At 41.4% G+C, this 14,453-nt stretch overlaps 1 protein-coding gene across 1 annotated transcript in view; it reads left to right on the plus strand.

Annotated features, from left to right (window-relative positions):
• The first annotated feature begins 10,536 nt into the window (after nucleotides 1–10,536).
• Nucleotides 10,537–14,453, plus strand: part of KLC1 (kinesin light chain 1) — a 64,639-nt gene continuing 60,722 nt past the window's right edge. Inside the window, exon 1 of the mRNA XM_089522621.1 lies at nucleotides 10,537–10,647. The gene's annotated coding sequence lies outside the window, so the exon portion shown is untranslated. The remainder of the gene's footprint in view (nucleotides 10,648–14,453) is intronic.

Genomic DNA, 14,453 nt, shown 5'->3' on the forward strand with positions numbered 1-14,453 from the left:
AACACCCTCATTTTAGTCATCCTGACTCCCAGGGAGAGTTCAGGTTTGATATGTTCAAGGACTCATTTATTTGTCTTCTTGGCAGTCCATGGTATCCTCGGCACTCTTCATCACCACCACATCAATGGATGGCACCTGGCTTTATAACTATCTACAGGGTATAGTTCTCAGGTCAAGAAAATTAGAAATAATAATACAATGCTATTCTATTTTGCTTAGGTCAGATTTCCCTTGGAATACTGTGTCCAGTTTGGGCACTACAATTCAAGTGGGATAGTGACAAGCTAGAATATGCCCAGATGAGGACAACCAGTTCTATAATGTTATTATTATGTGATTGACATACATAGAGCCTAAGCAGGCAGGCATGGAGATTCTATATGGGGGGAAAAGGAGCCAGGGACTCATCCAAGCTCCAACTCCCTTACTATGATGGAAAAAATAGAGGCTAAATTGTAGGAAGAAATTATATAGGCCCAAACAGACAGGCCAAAATAAAGCTGCTTCTGGTCACTTTGGAGGTATGCTGTTTAAATTACACACACATCTTAAGAGGCCAGAAGCTGCGCCAAAGCTATGCTGCAGTCCTTAGAACTGGAGTGTGGCTTTGGCATGGCTTCTGGCCTCTTAGGACGCATGAATCATTTAAACAGCATACCTCCAAAGTGACTCGAAGCAGCTTTATTTTGGCCTGTCTGTTTGGGCCCATATATTTCCCTTCATGTCCTTGTTCTCATGCAATGCCAAGGTTACAGTTTCAAACAAAAGTAATATAGTAATTCAAGTTAGCACTAATTAATAATTTTGCAACAAAAGTCTAGGAGAACAAAGGTTTTTAATGTATTGGTCTTTTTAGAAAATGTTTTTGCTGGCCACACTGAGTGGGGGATTTTGGGAACTGTCATCTTAAAAAGGAAGTTTTCCAGCATCTACTTTTAAACAAATAGTGAACATTTTCTTCAGTCCACCAACTGTGTTCAGCCAGGACTATAACGGAGAACAGATAGATGCCCTCAATGGTGTCTTTTCAGCTTTGGAATGTTCTTTTTGTGAAGAGTCACGAAAGCTGGAGCTGTGTCTTCTGGAAGAAATGAAATAAGTTATTGTTTAAACAACTTGTGGTGGTCAAGGACATGGTACAATAAAGAACACGCTGTTAACAGCCTTAGCAGTGGTACAGATTATAAATCCAAATAAATGAATTATCAATGTACAAATTATGTTATCTCACATGACCAAAGGAGTCCCAATTTCCTTTAAAGCCTACTGCCTTTGTAAAAACAAACTCTTGCCCCAAACAGCAGTCACTTGCATCGGACAATAGTTCTTTTGTAATATTTATTTTCCTGTTTGCAGGGTCATGAGTTCAGTGGGATCAGCAAAGCTTTGGGTGTAACTGAGGATGAGATTTTTACATGTAAGTAAAAATAGATAAGAGATTGCTGTGATAGAAGAGGGAAAGTCTGTACTGAACAGCAAATGTCCAAACTTCAGGGGTTTAACGTCTGCTCTTCTCTATGGAATACTAATAAATTTCACAGCTGGCAAAAAAAGCAGTCAATACATTTGATGAGAACACTCAAGGTTGCCAGCTGAGCATCCAGTCAAGAAATAAAACTAAGGAGGCAGCTGCATTTAGCTTTCAGGGAACCAGCGTGGCTAGGCATCCCTGATCAGCTGTGACTATTCACAGATTAAACTAATGTCCTAAAAAAAAGGGAGGGCAAATACCCAGGGTTGGGGTGTGTGTGTGTTGGCTGCAACTTGCAGTTTACTTCTTCATTTAAAAATGGTCTTTCATGAACCTAAAACAGATTCTTCCACTCCCTCTAAAACATTGAATTTCCCCTGCTTCAGGTGTTTGTGTGTGTAATAGCAGCATTTTAGTTACTGGGGTAAAATATAAAAATAAAAATAAGAGTGTATGTTGAGGGGTCCCTGGAGACTACATGTTGTTGCTTGGCTCCATTTTGTGTCTTATCCCCCAGCTTAAAGTATAAAAAGTATTGCTGGCATGAGTTTTCAAAGCATGGGTGAGAAAATGGATATGGTCCATGGGCCATATGTTGCTTCCCAGGCCCCTGCAGTGTCCAATAAGTGATTTTTAATGCATTTTTTATTTTGCCTCAGGGGTAGGGTTGACAGAATGAAAACCGGAGAGGGTTTCTGAACTTTTAATGATGGTGCTGAAGAGGGAAAACCTAGAAAAAAAGGGGCTAGCAAAATATTAAGTTAAACTAAATTAAAGTATCATACTAGCCTATGTAAAAAAAAAACATACTATAATACATTTCTGAAAACAACCATGGCATGTCTAAAGGTAAATTACAAATGCATGATATCCAACAAAGTACATCTGATTGTTAATTGCAAGTAAACTAGTTTGAATATGCTTTAAACAAACCTGGCATAAATAAACAGAAAGGACATATAAGTACATGAACAATCAAGTCATCCATAAGCAATAAGAGATACAATACAAATGTTCATACACTATCCTGATCAAAATCTCCATGAGTCCATGAACCACTTTTGAATTTTTCAGGAAAAAACGTGCCATAAGGAGTCCCCACAAAATACAATTTCCAATAATCTCTTCATAGAAGAAAATGCCAGGGTAAGTTCTTCTTGTTAAAGGAACAACAACAAGAAGCTCAGCTCCCACAGCAGGCTATGGGATCCCCAAAATGGCAAAATTTCCCCATACACCTGACTTTTCCCCCAGCAGGTACAGCAGGCTGTGCGATCCTCTTAAAGTTTTGCAGGGAGCAATACAGCTCCCACATGCCAACAGTTGCCCACCTCTGTTTTAAATCCACCATTGTTTTCCAGCTGGCCACCTTTCGTGATTGAAATTCAGTCTCTTTACAGGGTGTGAGGGTAGGGCTTACTGTGGTTGAGAGCAGAGTTCTTTAGGGTCTCAGACTGACGCTGCATTTTCAATAGAAACCATGGTTCTTTACATTTTGCCTTTCTACAACATCCACCAGGAGACAGGGGTGAGATAAATTACTGAAATATTAAGTATTCTCTGATGCTTCCTGCTTGGGGAACATAAGGGTTTCTTCCTTAAAATTCTCCCTTTGTACAGTTGGTCCTTCATATCTACATAATATTTATCTATGGATTCAAGCATCCAGGGCTTGAAAATATTGAAAACATATGTAAATTCCAAAAAACAAATCTTGATTTTGCTATTTTATAGGATACCATTTTACCATGCCATTGTATTTAATGGGACATGTGCATCCAGGGATGCACAACTTTGGTATCCACTGGCGGTCCTGGAACCAAACTCCAGCAGATACAAAGGGCCTACTGTATGTGAGTTGGACTCCAAATACTAATTAGGGTGATGGGGGGGGGATGGTCTAGAAGACCAACAACAAATTCCAGGTGCTGTTGGCTATAATTGAGAGGATGGAACTGGCAAAACCACCTTTGAGTATCCTTTGCCTAAGAAAACCTTTTGCAATTAATGGGGTTATCATAAGTCAATAGTCGATTTAAAGGCACATACAGGCACAATTTTTTTTAAACCATTAAAAACAAAGTTAAAAGTTGCTAAAAATGGAAGGCTAAAATAATTTAATCCTACTCTAAAAACAGGCTTTGTAGTATCTCACTCTTGTATTTTTAATGTGAAAAAGAAAAGGCTGCACTCTGAGCACCTAGAAGAACGGGACTACAGTTGGACCTCTATATTTGTGGCTTTGACTTTTGCGGTTTTAACTATTTGTAATGTTCTCTCAGGTAAAAAAAAAATCCCTCCCCCACCCCACAAAACTACAGGAGGTTCTCAAAAAGAAATCTATACCTAACAAATGTAGGGGAAAACCTATAAAGTAACTAAGGCGCGTTACAGACGGGCCCATGTGGTGCCGTAGTTACACGTGAGAGGCGGCGCTTCTTCACACGCCTTGCCCTTCGCGTGTAACAAATGTGTCAAAATGGCGGTGCCTTATACAGATGGGCGTCGCCATTTTGACATCACAGACGCATAGCATCTGGACGTCGCAAGGTGGAAGTGACGCCGTGAGTGCGCACCTCACGCCTTGCGGCGCCACTTCCGGGACACAGAAAAATGCGCCATTTTGGCGCTTCTTTCTTGCTGCGCCCGGGAACCACGCAGTTTGGCTGCTGCGGTTTCCGGATGCAGCAACCGGCAGCGGCGCGAGACTGTCCATTTTGGGTGGTCTGTAACGCGCCTAAATAACATACAGAAACTACTAATTATATAATGAACAAAAGTGAACAAAAATTACACAACCAAAAAGGAATTATCAAGAAAGTAACTAACAGAAATGTAACTGACAATGTTTTGCAAAACTAACTTTACTAACAAATAGACCTTACAGTACCATACCTGACTCAACTGCTAAGGTGCTAAATAAAAGTCCATGGAAAGAATTGTCTCTTATCACAGCAAGTTCAAGTTTTGTATCCTGTAGTAAAAACTACTTCACTGCTATTGTAATGTCAAACATAGCTAAAACTGCAAGGTTGTAATAATAATGTTTCAGCCATATGTGGCATTACAATAGCAGCCTATCTGTGAATAGCAGCCTACAATGCCAGTTTGACACCTGGGGAAGAGAAGTAGTCTTTACTCCAGGATTTTTAATGCATTTTGTTTTCTTTTGCTCATGTCTTCCTAATCAAGTCTAGCCATGTACCGTGTGGTTTTCCTCTCTTTCTGCTGCCCTCTACTTTTCCCAGCATCATTGTCTTTTCTAGTGAAACATTCATTCTCATGACATGGCTAAAGTACGACTGCCTCAATTTAGTCATCTTGGCCTTCGGGAAGATTTCAGACATGATCTGTTCTAGAATCCATTTGTTTGTCTTCTTGGCCATCCACAGTATCCTCAGCACTCTTCTCCAGCACCACACCTCAAATTCATTGATTTTTTTTTCTATTGGCTTTCTTCACTGTCCAGCTCTCACATCCATCCATGGTGATGGCAAATACAATGGCTTGGACAATCCTCAAATTAGTGTTCAGAGTTATATCTTTACACTTTAGTGTCCAGTTCTTTCATAGCTGCCCTTTCCAATCTGTTTCTGTTCTAATCAATATTTGAACCAAGGTATGGCAACTCTTTGACTATTTCAATTTTCTTGTTATCTCAGATTAATTCTTATAGACCTTCCATGAGCATTGTTTTTATAATGTTTTTATAATGTTCAGCATTAATTCAACCTTGGCAATTTCCTCCTTGACCTTCTTCAGTAATTGCTCCAGGGTCTTGGTTTGTTTGTGCTGGTAGTATTGTGTTCTCTGTGTATTTTAGGTTGTTAATGTTCTTTCATTCTATCTTCTGTTCTCCTGCCTCTGAGTCTAAGCCTGCTCTGCGTAAGACATTTTCTCTATACAGGTTGAATGCATAAAATGTGCATGCATGCATACAACATGCATTGCAATGAATATTATATAATAACATTTCTGTAAAATCAAAATGCCTTTGTCAGATGTAGCTCAAAATTATAGGCTTCTCTTAGATCTACTGTATGAATTTTCAGTTCATACCCACTTCTTCTGCTCTATACACATGATAGATCAGGTCAAATCTCAGCTTCCCCATAACATAGCAATCATGTGGCCACCTTCAGCCATTCATAGCTTGTCAGCCTAACCAACTTCACAGGTTTTTCTTAGAATACAAGTAGGTGGAGTATGGGGAAAGCAATGTGCAGTACAATACTTTAGCTCTAGTCTAGGAGATTAATGCAATTTAATTAGTTAAGAAAATTTTAACTGGAAAAAACATGACTGTTATAAACAAATAAATGCATTCCAATGGCTTTTAGAATATCTCAGGCTACAATCCTGTACATAATTATCTAGGAGTAAGTTCCACTGTACGTATTAGAATTTACTTCTGAGTAAATATGTGTATGATAGCATTGTTAATGTAAATGGATCATTGCTCTAGAGCAGGGGTAGGCCGGGTTGCTGTCCCTCAGACAACTGGGGGGCCGAAGCCAAAAAACAAATAATTAAATAATTTTTTTAAAAAAAATTAAATATATAAGTAAACCAGGACAAATGTAGGACAAAATTTTCAAATGGAAGACACTTTTTTAAAAAAAAATATGGAGGACACGTGAAAAAATTTGCTGATTTTTAAAAAAATGTTAATATAAATGCATGTTTCTGAGGCTTCTATAGACAATTGCCCCCCAAAGGCCCCGGCGGCAATCGGCGGCAGGACCGGGCTGGGGCCGGTCCCAAGGCCTCGCCGGGCCGCATCCGGCCCGCGGGCCGCAGGTTGCCTACCCCTGCTCTAGAGGGGGGGAAACTCTCTCAAAGTAAATCGACAGTAAAATCAATTCCACTGTTCAACCTTTACTAGTTGCCATTTCTTTCCTGTGGCACTGTGCAGTTCTAACTCATACAGAGGATTAGTTGATCAAAAAGAAGTGTGGAGAGGAGCAAACCAGAAAATTAAGCCTTGAACTTTATCTCAGAAACAAACAAAAATCAGAACTGAAAGATTAGAAAGAAAAATCAAATCAGGAATGCTTCTTTGCAATATTCTTTCCTGTTTTAAGGAAATTAGTGGGGGAATCCATGTGACTAAGATAAAGAGAGATTCAGAGGTTATTCAGACGTTGTTTTTAGCTTGACTATCCAAATAATCTCACTCACGCATTCTGGTTTTGTTGTTCACACTATTTGTTTAATTGGAACTGCATCAATGTGCATCTCTACAAGTTCTGGTGCTCAGATGTGTCAGCACTCAAATAAGGATAGAGTGGATGATATGGATATATTCAAAATACATTCAAGGCATGAGGAGTTTTATCCTGGTTTATCCTGAGTCTATTCCCATCAGTTATTCACACAGTTGATAATGTAAATCTTTAAAGAAAATTGGGTGGGGGGGTTAAGTTATAATGGGTTAAGAGGTTTTTTGGCACCCCTCTCCCAAACTTACTCAGGTACATTTGAAATGCATGTGAACAGCAAAGATTCAACTCACATTCTACTGAGATTATTTTCAATTTCACCGTTTGAATAAACCGAGAGAGCACTTGGTGGACAGTTCCAGAGGGGCTGTAATTCAAACAGGACCTCCTCAAGGAAACACTCTCTAAAGTGGTATGGCTTTCAATTTTCCCTGCTGTTTACAAGGCATGTTTATTCCCTTTACTTTGAAGCACTTTGGAGTTGCACAGCATAGGATGTTCTGTTACAAAGCTAGGAGGTGCTGCAGCACTTTGCTTTTGCCTGAGCTATTTGGGAAGGGCAAGACTTGAGCCTTCCTTTGTTCTCCCTTCTGCTTAGTGAGCTGAGTGCAATTTATTTTGGCACTTTGAGCTCAGTTTCCAATATCTGAAATAAATGCAGGATGAAAAAGCAGCTGAGAAAGTAGAATGACAGAAGGTTAACCAGACATGTCCCTGCCAAACCAAGACAGTTGGTGGGTGTACACCTGCCAACGCAGCTCCCCAATACTGTTTGGTTTAGCTTGGTAGGGGTGAAGTCACTCAGCGGAGAGATAAGGATGGAGTTAAAGTTTGTTCTGCTGAATAATATGTGGAGGCTTTTATCACCTATGCAATGCATACTGAATTCATTTATATGCATACCTGATTAGCAGAGAAGGAGAAATAAATATTTGTTCCCATGTGTTTGTTATGTTTGTGTTGTAATTGCAGGAGTTTGTCCTTTAAGCTGTAATTTATAAATCTGCCAAAGGACTGCTGCCTGCCAGAGGAATGAGCATGAAACATTCACTGCCTTGGTGAAATTGTCAGACTGTAATATTTGCAAGCAAAAATAACATTTCCCCACATAGGACTCAAATACACCATATGTTTATTATTTGCAATACAGTTTACTTATGCACATAGTATCGTTCTGTCTAACTGTAGTTACAACTTAAGACATTTTGGTCAATTCAAATCTTTCCAGGTTTATTCAAACTGAACTCTGTCTACAGGACTCATATAAGCCGAGATACAGTCAGGTCTCTGTCTCCACAAATTCTGCATCCATGGATTCAACCACCCACAATTTGAAAATATACCCCCCCCCCAAAAAAAAAAAAAAATTCCAAAAAGCAAACTTTCATTTTGCCTTTTGGTATGAGGGACAACATTTAACTACACCATTGTATATGATGTAACTTGAGCATCCACAGATTTGGATATCCACGGTGGGATCCAGGAACCTCAGGAGATATCAACGGGCACTATATTATTAATTCCCCCACACTGTTTCCCTGTTCAGAATCTGATCAAACTGCAGATTATTAACCCCTTCCCAATAATGGTTCCAAAGAAAAGTGCTAATTTTACAGCTCAGCTGCCTCTTTACGAAAAGGAAAAGATATTTGTTGCAAGTTCTGGAAGTTTCCCAGCATTACATTTTCAGCCATTACCATACTGGCTCTGGGAAACTGGATGAGCCTGATGGTATTTAAATAATGAGTTGCAAACCACAAGTTACTGGTACAACAGGTCTTTCAAGACTGACTTCTAGGTCAAAGAGGTGCTGACACCCAGGTTGCCTTCCTCATGTTGACACCTGTCAACAGGAATTATTGATGGTGGCACTTTGGTGGCGCTTTGAGTTCCTCTGAAATGTAGAATAATTCTATTCTAGAGAAAATAATTCCAGAGGAACAAGCAAATAGTGCATTTGTTTATTTAACTTCTTTGCTCCCTTCCCTACAACCAGTTTTCCTTCTAGTTTATCACACAGGAGCTGATTTTGGCATTAAAGAGAGATTAAAGTGCATTTAAAGCATCCTGCGAATAAAGTGAAAATGGCAAGTAATTGCATGAATGATTATCACACGCAATTGCGCAAATAAAGTGATATTGGAAATGCATTGTCACTGAAAGTCTGAAAGTAAAAAGATGTGCATTAATGCTTCTTTGTGACAACTTTAATAGGAGATTTTGTGTGACGTCATGTGAAATCGTTTTGCTTAACTACGCAATTTTTCCAGGATATTCATGGGATAAACTCCCAATCTCCTTCTTGTGATAAACTCATTTGGGACCTTTGGCTAGACAGCCTTGATCCATCTAGTTACATAAACACAGGCAAATTATAGCAGCGTGTTCTGATGTTATGTGAGTGCCATTTGTTATGTTTTGGATTGCGGGGGGGGGGGGGCGGCAAGTGGATGAATAAGTTTGGCAGTCTTTTTATAAATGTAAACTGAGACACAGATACATTTTTCTTGAATACTCTATATAATCATGGTGCTTTGTCCTCTTTTGCTGTTGGGACATCTGGTCACCCAGGTCCAGGAGGAATTCCAAAATGTCCTCCTTTATGAGCACGACTAAGGAGCATGAATTTATATTTATACTCGTGTTTTCACCTTTTATTTTACAGTCGGCCCTTCTTATACACAGATTTTTTATACATGGATTCAAGCATCCATGGTTTGAAAATATACTAAAAAAGTATAAATTTCAAATATCAAATCTTGATTTTCAATTTTTTATAAGGGACACCATTTTGCTATGTCTCTATATTTAATGGGACTTGAGCAGCCACATATTTTGTTATACATGGGGGAGCTTGGACCCAAACCCCAGCGTATAACAAGGGTCCACTGTATAATGTCCTCCATTTCTGAGCATGATTAAGGAGCAGAAATTTAAATTTATACTGGTGTTTTTAGTTTTTATTTTGTAACGTACTCCTTTTTTGAGCATGACTAAGAAGCAGGAATTTATACTAGTGTTTTTAGCTTTTATTTTATAATGCCCTCCGTTTTTGAGCAAAACTAAGGAGCATGATTTCATACTTATACTGGTGCTTTTAGCTTTATTTCGTAACATCCTCCATCTTGAGCATGACTGAGGAGCGTGAATTTAGATTTATACTTTATAAATAAAGCTTAATAATAGTAATAATGATACTGGTGTTTTTTTATTTTGTAACGCCCTCCAGTTTTGAGCATGACTAAGGGGCATGAATTGCCTTTTTACTGGTGTCTTTAGTTTTTATTTTGTAACATCTTCCATCTTGAGCATGACTAAGGAGCATGAATTTATACTTATACTGGTGTTTTTAGTTATTTTACAACGTACTCCACTTTTGAGCATGACCAAGGAGCAGGAATGTACATTTATACTGGCGTTTTCAGCTTTTCTTTTGTGATGCCCTCCATTTTTGAGCACGAGGGACCAGGGATTTGTGTGTTTTTATTTTATTTGCTTATTTATTTCACTTCTACGCCGCTTTCCTCTCCAAAAATGACTGCTTTGAGCTTTCACAGTGTGCAAGAGGCCCTACATATCTTGTGGTGAGGGGACATCATCCCTCTGTGTGTAAACAAAGGTAACTAGTGTGTGAGGGGAGTGTGAAGAAGAGGAAGACAGCACAGTATTTGACTCTCTACAGGCCCCACAATCTGGGCTTTTGGCGCATGCGCGTCGCCTCACACTGTCTGTCAGGCAGCGCTCCCTTTCTCCTCAGGGCAGCGGTGACGTCATGGCTCCGGCCTCGCGCGGGGGATTGTGGGTTGGGAGGGGCGGCCATTTTGGGTGAGGAGAGGGGGCGGAGCCAAGGGCCGCTCAGTCAGGCTTCGGAAGCCGGGGAGGAAGGAAGCGCTCTGCTCCGCTCCGCCGCTGACAGCCGGCTATTCCGGCCCGGGCGGGGAGGTCCTAACTGGGGTGAGTCATGAAACGGGGGCCCGTCGCTTCCTCTTCCCCGTGTGGACCTTCCTTCGCGCCTCCGTCCCAACGGCCTCTTTTGCCCATGGCTGCATCCGCATTGGAGGGATGATCCGTGTTAATACCGATTTAAGCTGCCATGGCCTTCTGGGAAGTGTAGTTTGTTGTGGGTGAAAGAGGTGTGTTGGGGAGGCTATTTTTTTGGGGGGGGGACAGTGTTGTATGTAAGTGGCGAAAGCAAGGATTCAGGTCTTGGATCCCATGGGAGAGGGTGAAGAAGATGGTCTACGTAATTGGGGTGTGTCTTTGTGTATCTCTGTGTGTTGGTGTGTGGATTTGGGGTGAAAGAGGTATGTTTGGGGGGCTTTTGGAGGGGGGCAATGTTTCATCTGAGGGGTGAGGAAGGAATCAGGTGGAACTCACCAGGAGGGGTTAAGAAGATGAGGCACTCCACCTGTGTGTGTGTGTGTGTGTGTGTGTGTGTGTAATGGGGGTGTTGGGGAGGTTTTTGAGGGGGACACGGTTGCATCTAAGGGGCGAAAGGAAGTATTCAGGTGTAGTACACCAGGAAGGGGTTAATAAAGTCCTCCACTTAATTGGGGTGTGTATGCTTGTGTATATATGTGTGTTTGTTTGTGTGGGTGTATGATTGGGGTGAAAGGTGTTCTGGGGAGGCTTTTGGGGGGGCAGTGTTACATCTAAGAGGCGAAAGCAAATAATCAGGTGTTGCAAACCAGGAGGGGGAGTCAAGAAGATGGGGCACTTATTGAGGCGTGTGTGTGTGGATTTGGGGTGAAGAAGTGTGTAGTGGAGGCTTTTGAAGGGGACAAGGCTGCATCTAAGGGGTGAAAGAAAGGATTTGCACACCAGGAAGGGGGGGGTTAAGCAGATGAAGCATTGTATATATATGTGTGTGGATTTGGGGTGAAAGAGGTGTGTTGGGGATGCTTTTGGGGGGACAGTGTTGCATCTAATAGGTGAGGAATCAGCTGTCACACACTTAGGAGAACAATAAGGTGTGGATTTGGGGTGAAGAGGTAAGGTGCATAGCAGGAGGGACCTAAGAAGGTGAGGCACTTAATTGGGGTGTGTGTGTATTTGGGGTGAAATAGGTGTTATGGGGAGACTTGCAGGGGGGACAGTGTTGTATCTAAGGGGTGAGGAAGGATTCAGGTGTTGCTCACTAGGAGGGGGTTAAGATGAGGCACTTAGTTGCGGTGTGTGTTTGTGTATATATGTGTGAGTGGAATTGGGGTGAAGAGGTGTGTTGGGGAGGCTTTTAAGGGGGACAGGGTTGCATCTCAGGGACAAGAAGGAATCGGGTGTTGCATGTGGGGGGCTAAGAAGATGAGGCTCAACTGGGGTGTATGTGTGGATTTGGGGTAAAGCGGTGTGTTGGGGAGGCTTTTGAGGGGGCAAAGTTGCATCTAAGGGGCAAAAGAAAGGATTCAGGTGTTGCACAACAGGAGGGGGTTAAGAAGAAGGGACACTTAAGCGTGTGTGCGTGGATTTGGGGTGAAGGGGCATGTTGGAGAGACTTTTAGAGGAGGACAGTGTTACATTTAAGGGGTGAGGAAAGAATCAGGCACTGCACACCAGGAAAGGGGGGTTCAAAAGATGGAGCACTTAATTTGTGTGTGTGAGAGAGAGAATTTGGGGTGAAGGGGTGTGTTCGGGAGACTTTTGGGGGACAGTGTTGCACCTGAGGGACGCGGGGAAGGACTCAGGTGTTGTACATCAGGGGGTTTTAAGAAGATAGGGTACTTCACTGGGGTTGTGTGGATTGTGGATGGCAAATGGAGGAAGGAGGGTGTGACTCTGGGAAAAAAGGTTGTATTGATCATCTCAGAAGATGGAGGACAGGCAGGTGTGGAGGAGGCAGAGGCAATAAGAAACTGACAGCAACCAGCATTATTTTTTAGCGCTTAAGTGTGTGTGAAGAGGTGGGGGGAGGTGTGTATTTCAGGGAAGTGATGCTGCTTAGGAGGAAGGGTGAGTATTCCTTGCCTAAGGATTTAAGGATTGAATCTGTGTGTAAGGGATGTGCTGCTTTCTTCTAATACTCCCCCCACAAAAGCCTTTCTTTCCTTATGTTGCTTACTTCTTCCCATTTCTGGCTTTGAGTGTTGTTGTTTAGGGCCACAAGGCTAAGGAAAATCCTGGGATGGGGTGTGTGTGTATGTCTTCTGTAGCCCCTAAATCTGTGATTTAGGGGAGGGAGGCATGTGTTTGAAGGAAACGATGCTGCTTAGGAGGAAGGGTGAGGCAAAGGCTTCAGATGCTGCTGTTTAGGGTTGGTTAAGAAGATGAGTATGCAAAGGGATCTTGTAGCACCTTTGAGGCTTAGGAAAAGAAAGAAGCTTTTGTGGAAGATGAGGCCATTATGGTGTGAATAATTTGTGAGTGATTGATAGTGAAGGGTGTGTAACCCTGGGGTGGGTTGTGTGGAGCATCCCAGAAGATGGAGGAAAGGCAGGTGGTAGGGGCCATACATAGATGGGAGAAGAGGCGATAGGGTCTGTAGCTCTTGTCTTAAGTGTGCGTCTGCCCTCCATCTTCCCTCAATGGAGTCTCCTTTCTCTTACTCATGCAGAAGAAAAGGCTGAGCCAGGCTCCTGTTAGTCTGGGTTGGTCCCTGAGGAAAACAGCTAGTCTCATTAGGCTGTTGATGTTCAGTTGTGGATCGTTTGGAATGAGCAAAGTGGAGGACATGACTCCCAGGGAAGGGATGCAGGAGAGGAAGCATTTGGATCTCTGCGTGTAGGGGATGTGCTGGTTTTCTACTACCCACCCAGCCACCTTTCCTTCCTTAAGTTGCTTACTTGTTCCTATTCTTGGCCTTCATGTGAGTATTTATTTAGGGCCTGACAACACACAGGACTAAGGAAAATCATGGGATGATGTGTCTATATTCATGTGCCTTCAAGTTGCCTATAGACTTACGAGGACCCCATGAATTGCTTTTTTAAAAATAATAAATGTTATTAATACAAAAATTGAACACACAGACTTAAACGTACACAACACACACAGTAACCAAAGTCACTGAAACAAACTAAGAATTAAACATAGACAAACTACCCCCGATCCCTCCCCCCTTAAAACATAACAAAAGACTTCCTACCTATTCTCTAATTGAATAAAGCTTTATTTCTCCTGTTAATCTTCTGTTTTCCTCTTTTAACACCAGTATTTACCATAATACGTTCCCACATTCCTTAACACCACAATACAAATAATAATAATAACAATATTAATAATGATGATGATACCACTTACCTAACTGTCAAATCCAATAACATTAATATCACCTATAGTTTATACGTGTTTTCCAATTATCTATGGTGACCCCATGAATTTCATAGGGCTTTGAATACTCAAAGCTGGTGTTGACAGTTCCTTTCTTTGAAATATAGCATACAGCTCCTGGATAGCAGTCTCTCATCCAAGTACTAACCAGGGCTGACTATGTTTAGCTTTCAAGATCAGACAGGATCTGGTGCCTTTAGGGTCCCTATTTTCCTCATAATGTCTATAGTTGCAAGGTGGATAGATATTTGTGTGTGTGTTTGCTTTTTCCTGAAATAAGGAAGGAAGACAGGGGCAATTCTGTCTCACTTTTTTGTCTCTTGAGTCTGTAACTCCAGGGACATCAGACCTGTTTTTATTTTCAGTCATTTTAATTGCCATAAGGTTTTGAACAATGGAAATGAACTGAAGCAAAAGTTGACAGGGAAAGAGGAATAAGATGAGTAAGAGGGTACAAGTAAGAGAAAGAAAGTGAAATGGAAGATGGAAAGTATACA

This window comes from Sceloporus occidentalis, unplaced genomic scaffold, assembly GCF_023333645.1.
Source record: "Sceloporus occidentalis isolate IW3139 unplaced genomic scaffold, rSceOcc1.0.p SCAF_4, whole genome shotgun sequence".
NCBI classification, from domain to species: Eukaryota; Metazoa; Chordata; class Lepidosauria; order Squamata; family Phrynosomatidae; genus Sceloporus; species Sceloporus occidentalis.